Consider the following 6,373-nt stretch of genomic DNA (forward strand, 5'->3'; position numbering starts at 1 on the left):
CGCTCCGCCGCCGAGTCCGCAGCCGGTTTCGCTGTAAACATCCGCCGCCCCACTGCGCGTGCGCGAGGAGCGGCCCCACTGCGCCTGCGCTCAGCATAAAAGGGGCGATGTCGCCGCCTGGTGGGCCCAGGGTGGGCGGCCACCTGAGGAGGGCACCTGAGGAGGCCACGCGACGGCGCTGAGGGAGGCCAGGGTGGCCTGCGTGCTAAGTTGCCTCCGTTTCCCCAAGGAGCGTGGCCGGCTTCGTCATGCAGCCCCCGCCTCGGTGCCGCAGGGGCGCGGGCGGGCGCAGCTGGTGTGCGCAGGGGCCCAGAGGCCTCTGCAGTTAGAGCAGGCCACTTCGCCCCAGGCCCTCCCCTTCTCCGAAACTTGGAGGTGCCAAATCGGACGGTCTGCTTTCAATGAATCGTTAGAGGAGGTGGGTGTTTTTTGTTAACTATTCCCTAATAGGAGTTTTGTAATACTTGGCATTGTGGTCTTGAGCTGCCCTTTGGAACTTTCTAATCAGCTCTTTGGTGTCTTCCATTTCCTTGAGCTACTTTATGATTACGAGCACGTTTCAGTCTCCGCCGACATCCACCTTGATCTTTTCTTTCTTTTCTGTCTTTTTGCTTTCTTCATGGGTGGCGTTCTTGATGCCGTCCCACAGCCCATCAAGTCTTCTGTCCTTAGTGTTCAGTGCCTGAAATCTGCGCCTGAGCTGTTCTCCAGCTGCAGGTTGGGTAGACTCAAGGTTGAGTATTGCCTCGGGTGGACTTGTTTTCACTTTCTTCAGCTGTAACCGGAACTTCCATGTGAGCAATTGATGGTCTGTTCCACAGTCAGTCCCTGGCCTGGTTTTAGCTGCTGATATTGAGCTCTCCATTGTGTCTTCCCACGGATGCAGTCAATTTGGTTTCTGTGAATTCCATCTGGAGCAGTCCACTTGTACTGTGGCCTTTTGTGTTGTTGGTAATTCTATTATGAGATCTCCAGCTTCATTTCTATCACCAAGACCTTATTTCCCAACTATTGTCCCTTCCTCTTTGTTTCCAACTGTGCATTCCAATCACCAATAACTATCAATTCTTCTTGATTACAGGTTTGATCAATTCCCTACTGAACTGGTTAGTAGAATTCATTGTCTTCATCACTAGCTTTATAGTTGGTGCATAAATTCGAGTAATAGTTGTAATGATGGGAATTCCTTGAAAGTAGATAAATACAACCCTATAACAGACAACATGGTCCTTCATGACTGATTTGGGAATGTCCTTTTTGACAATAAATACCACGCCATACCTCTTGATCATGTTATACCCTGCATAGTAAATCATGATCTTCTGATTCAAAATGACCAATGGCAGTCCATTTCAGCTCACTACTGCCTAGGATATTTATCTTTATTTATTCCATTTCACTTTTGATGACTTACAATTTTCATAGATTCATACTTCGCACATTCTAAGCTCTGATTCTTATATCTGGCATCTGGCTCACCTTACTTTGAGTAGTGCCCCGTCAGCAAATGTAAATCTCGAAGGCTCATTCTCACAGGCTTTACTCCACTCACATCACCAAGGTGGATTCCATTCTGAAATAGCGGCTTCTCCTCAGTCCCATTCAGAGTGCCCTCCAACCCGAGAAGCCCATCTCCAGCACTGTCTTGGACAATGGTCTGCTTCCATTCACTAGACCTTCAGTAACTGACCATGTTCCAAGCGGTGCATAAGGTTCCCAGGGGCTCCTTTGTCCAAAATGGGGAGCTGAGTCCTTCTTCGTTCATTGTCTGTCCTTGGTCTGGAAGCTCCGCTGGAAACTGTTCACTTTGGGTGACCCTGCTGGCATTTGAAATACCAGTGACATAGCTTCCCACATCACAGCAAAACAGAAACCACCACAATATGACAACCTGACAGACAAGTGGTGGTAGAATTATAATTAGAAAACCAAAAGGGAAGAAAGCGCTCAGCATATCTTAAACTGAAAAACCTCAAGAAAAATTCAAACCTCAAGTTGAAATATTAAAAAAGTCTATGAGCCAAATATTGTATGATGCAGGAAGATGGAAAGAATAGGGTCACTGTACCAAAAAGAACTACCGCATTCCACCACATCAGGAAGTAGCATATGAGCAAGAACCAGCGGTGCTGAAGGGAGAACTTCAAGCTGCAACTGAAAGCATTAGCCAGAAACAAGGCTCCAGGAACTAATGGCATGCCAATCAAAAGGTTTCAACAAGGTGATGAAGCACTGGAAATACTCGCTATGCCTGGAAATTTGGAAGACACCTACTTGGCCAGCTGACCGGATTTGTACCCATTCCAAAGAAAGGTGACCCAACAGAATGCTTCAATGATAGAACAATATCACTGGTATCACATGAAAGTAAAGTTTTGCTGAAATTCACCCAACAGCGGTTGCACCAATATGTTGACAGGGATTGTTCAGAGGTTCAGGTTAGATTCAGAAGAGGACATGGAACAAGGGATATCACTGCGGATGTCAGATAGATCTTGGCTCAAAGCAGAGAATACCAGAAAGATATTTACTTGTGTTTTATTGAGTATACAAAGGCATTTAACTGTGTGGACCATAACAAAACTGTGAATAACCTTGAGAAGAATGGGAATTCCAGAACACTGCATTGTGCTCATTTGGAACTTGTGCATGGACCAAGAGGCAGTTGTGCAAACAGAACAAAGGAATACTGCCTGGTTTAAAATCAGGAAACATATGTGACAGGGTTGTGTCCTCTCACCATACTTATCCAATCTGTATGCTGAGCAAATCGTCAGAGAAGCTGGATTATATGAAGAAAAATGTGGCAGCATATTGAAGGGAGGCTTGTTAACAACCTGCGATATGCAGATGACACAACCATTGCTTGACGAAAGTGAGGAAGACTTGAGGCACTTGCTGATGAAGATCAAGGATCACAGCCTTCCGTGTGGATTATGACTCAATGTAAAGTAGATCCAAATCCTCAGCACTGGACCAATAGGCAACATCATGATAAATGGCGAAAAGGTTGAAGCTGTCAAGGATTTTGTCTTGCTTGGATCCACAATTAATGCTCATGGAAGCAGCAGTCAACAAATCAAAACACATTGTATTCGGTAAATCTGCTGCACAAGACCTCTTTAGAGTACTGAAAAGCAAGTACGTTACTTTGAGGACTAAGTTGCGCCTGACTCAAGCCATGGTATTCTCCATTGGGTAAGGAAAAGACTGAAAAAGAAGTCATGCATTTGAATTGTCATGCTGGAGAAGAATATTGAAAGTACCATGGACTGCCGAAAGGAGAACCTGCTCTGTTTTGGAACAAGTACAGCTACAGTGCTCCTTAGAAGCAGGATGGCAAGGTGTTGTCTTCCATTCTTTGGACATGTTGTCAGGAGAGACCAGTACCTGGTGAAGAATATCATGTTTGGTGAAATAGAGGGCCAGCAAAAAAACCCAAGAGTACGGCCCTCCAGGAGATGGACACCTGGCGACAACAGTGGGCTCAAGCATAGGGACAATTGTGTGGGCAGTGTATAAAGTGGTGCATTAGGTGGCTAGGGGGTGAAGTGACTTGCTGTCACCCAAGGACAACAACCACAGGAGTTGTCTTTAAAACTTGGCCTATTTATTTACTTATGTATTTACTTTTCTAAATGGAATTAAATGTAAAACAAAAAGGTAACTTTTCCATTAAAAATGGGCAGCAGACCTGAGCATCCACCTCATCTAAGCAGATATATAGATGGCAAATAAGCTTTTAAAGGAGCAGCTTTGCTGTGGTCAGGGGATGAGTCATTCATACAGTGATCCTCAACTGCCAGCCAAAGACTGGGCCATCCACTGCAGGGGGACACCTTTAGGACGGCGAATGTGTGAGCCCTGGACACCCAACTTTGGCACATCCTGGATCGGCAGGGACTCTCCTTCATTGCTGGTGGCCATGTAGGCTAGTACAGCCTTGGGAAGATGGCCTGGCAGTTTCTTATGAAGAGAAATAACCTGCACAGACTCACCCTACCCTCCAGTTTCCATGCTCCTGGGAAGGCCCCAGCAGATGGCAACTTACAGAGACACTGGTATGCCCCGCATGGGAACGTTCATAGCAGTTCTATTCATATGGCCCTAAATGAAGTGAGCAAGATGTCCCTGTAGGGGGTGGCTTCACTGTGGCACGCCGGTGCGTACAATGCAGGGTTGCTGAACAGTAAACAAAAGTATCCTTCCAGACCACAGACAGACACACGGAGGGACCGAACATGCCTGGGGTTACTGAAGGGCCACCTAATGAGTCCACCCACCGTGGCTGGAAAGGGCAAAACTCTGGAGAGAGATGTTCAGGGGAGAGGAGTGGGGACCAATGAGCACACAGAGGGTGTGAGAGGATTCTGTATGATACTGTGCAGAGGGACATGTGTTAAATGCCGACTTCAAAAAGGACAACTGGTGTCGGCTTCCACTTGTCCACAGTATCTGGAGCAGGCACTTGCTTACTGGCGCCCGGAGCACGAGAGGACCCTGGTGCTCAGGGTGATGGGAAAAGCCCTGAACCTTCATAAAGGGGGTTGTCTGCATAGCATGCAGAATACAGTGGAGGCCACCAACCTGTCCAGGTTCAGCACACTTGATGGCGATGCATATTTACGCCAGCACAAAAGGAACACCCAGCAGCGAATAGCAGGAGCTAAGCCTACTGCCAACGATGGCCCTCTGGTCATCACATGTACCCACGTGCTTTCATCAAGTATAACACATGTCCCACGAGCCTGTGAGGTGTTCATAGCAGGGGACAAGGAAACGCAATGTTCTTTCTGCACCATTTTAAAAAATAATCTATTGGGGAACAAAAAAGAAAATATTTTTTCCACCAGCCATACAAATCTAAGAGAATCCATTAGCCGCAGACTCGGAGACACAAACGGTGGAGTCCTTCAGTCAGAAAGCGAAGTCCCAGCTCCCAGCCCTGGAGAGGGCACCCACCGGGCGGTCCTTTCCCAGCACACCTCTGGCCAAGCCCACCCGTGCGCGCGCGCACACACGCACGCACGCAAGCTCTCTTACCCTCTGCAGATGGTTTGCACCATAGGCAAGCGCTGCTTTCGCAATCACAGCGCTTCCAAGGTAGTTCTCATCCACCCAGGGTGTGTCCCACAGCAGCTGGAGCAGCAGGAGACCCCACTTGCTAGGCCAGGAGCTGCGCAGGGGTGGGGGGTGGGGGGGTGGACGGAGGCCAGCCTCCCCTCCAAGCTTTTGGGAACAGGGCGGCCACTCACCGCTTGCCTTATCCATGCTCATCTCCCCAAGCTGCCCTCTTTCTGAGGACATGCCCTCCTAGAAGCCTTGCCAGCCTCCCTCTTCTTGGCCATTTCCTCGGGGTGCTCTTTGCAGCCTCGGGTGGGGAGGAGGCTGGGAGGGGTTCGTGCCACTCTTGGTGTCCTGGGACCCCAGCAGGTGCGGCTTGCCCTCCAGCAAACGTGCCCTGACCAAGATGGGACCACAGCACAAGTGTTGGAAAGAGTGTCTGTGGGTCTGAAAACGTAGGGCTCTCAAATGTATTCATCGAGGCAAACTGGCGGGAAAAGGAGCCTGGACATGTCTCATCTGAACACGTGGCCCTTGGCCGCGGCCCCAAGTGTGCAGCGAGAGCAGTGCTGCTCCCCAGCGCTCCGGGACGCAGACTGCCAGGCCAGTATGCGTGCGCCTCTGCGGGGTCCACCCACCCAAAATTCCCCTGAGAGGAAGCTGCCTAAAGGAAAAGTTAGCGAGCCCAGGACCGGGGAGGGTCCGGCGACAGGTCCAGGGGGCAGAGAGGCGTTGAAAGTAGGGCACGCATGGGGAAGATGGGGCTGACGGAGCAGGTGGGGGGGTTGCCTCCAGGCAGGTGCACTGCTGGGGTGGATGAGGGGTCAGTTCCTCCCAGCTGGAAGGAGGAGCCAAAGCCCTTAGGTGGAGGGAAGTGACCAGGGCCTGGGCTGGCCACTGCCAGACTGTGTTGGCATTCAGGCTGAGTCTGCCTTGAGGTCCCCACCAACCTCTGGCGCTCCACTCGCAACAGCGCGACAGCGTGCAGTGCCATTGCCAGGTCACAGCACCCACTTACAGAAAGGAACCCGCCCCTACACAGCAGAGCGGGTGCCACTCAGGGGCTCGGAGGCGTCCGTGGAGCGATCTCCGTCCTCCCCTCGCACCCTGACCTTCCTCCGCCCATCTCTTCCTGCTGACTCCCTCCAAAAATCCGAACTCTCTCCTGCTTGTCCTGGTGGCCAGCAAACATGGGGGCCAGCAGCCCCGCTTCCCCACACAAACACCGCTGTGCGCATGCGTGGTCACGGCAGGGTCAGCGCAGAGTGCGGAGCTGCGCCTGACCAAGCCCCAAAGTTGCCACGGCGCC

The sequence above is a fragment of the Echinops telfairi genome, unplaced genomic scaffold (genome assembly GCF_000313985.2).
Source record: "Echinops telfairi isolate 266 unplaced genomic scaffold, ASM31398v2 ScPeMD7_7414;HRSCAF=8452, whole genome shotgun sequence".
In the NCBI taxonomy this organism is placed as follows: domain Eukaryota; kingdom Metazoa; phylum Chordata; class Mammalia; order Afrosoricida; family Tenrecidae; genus Echinops; species Echinops telfairi.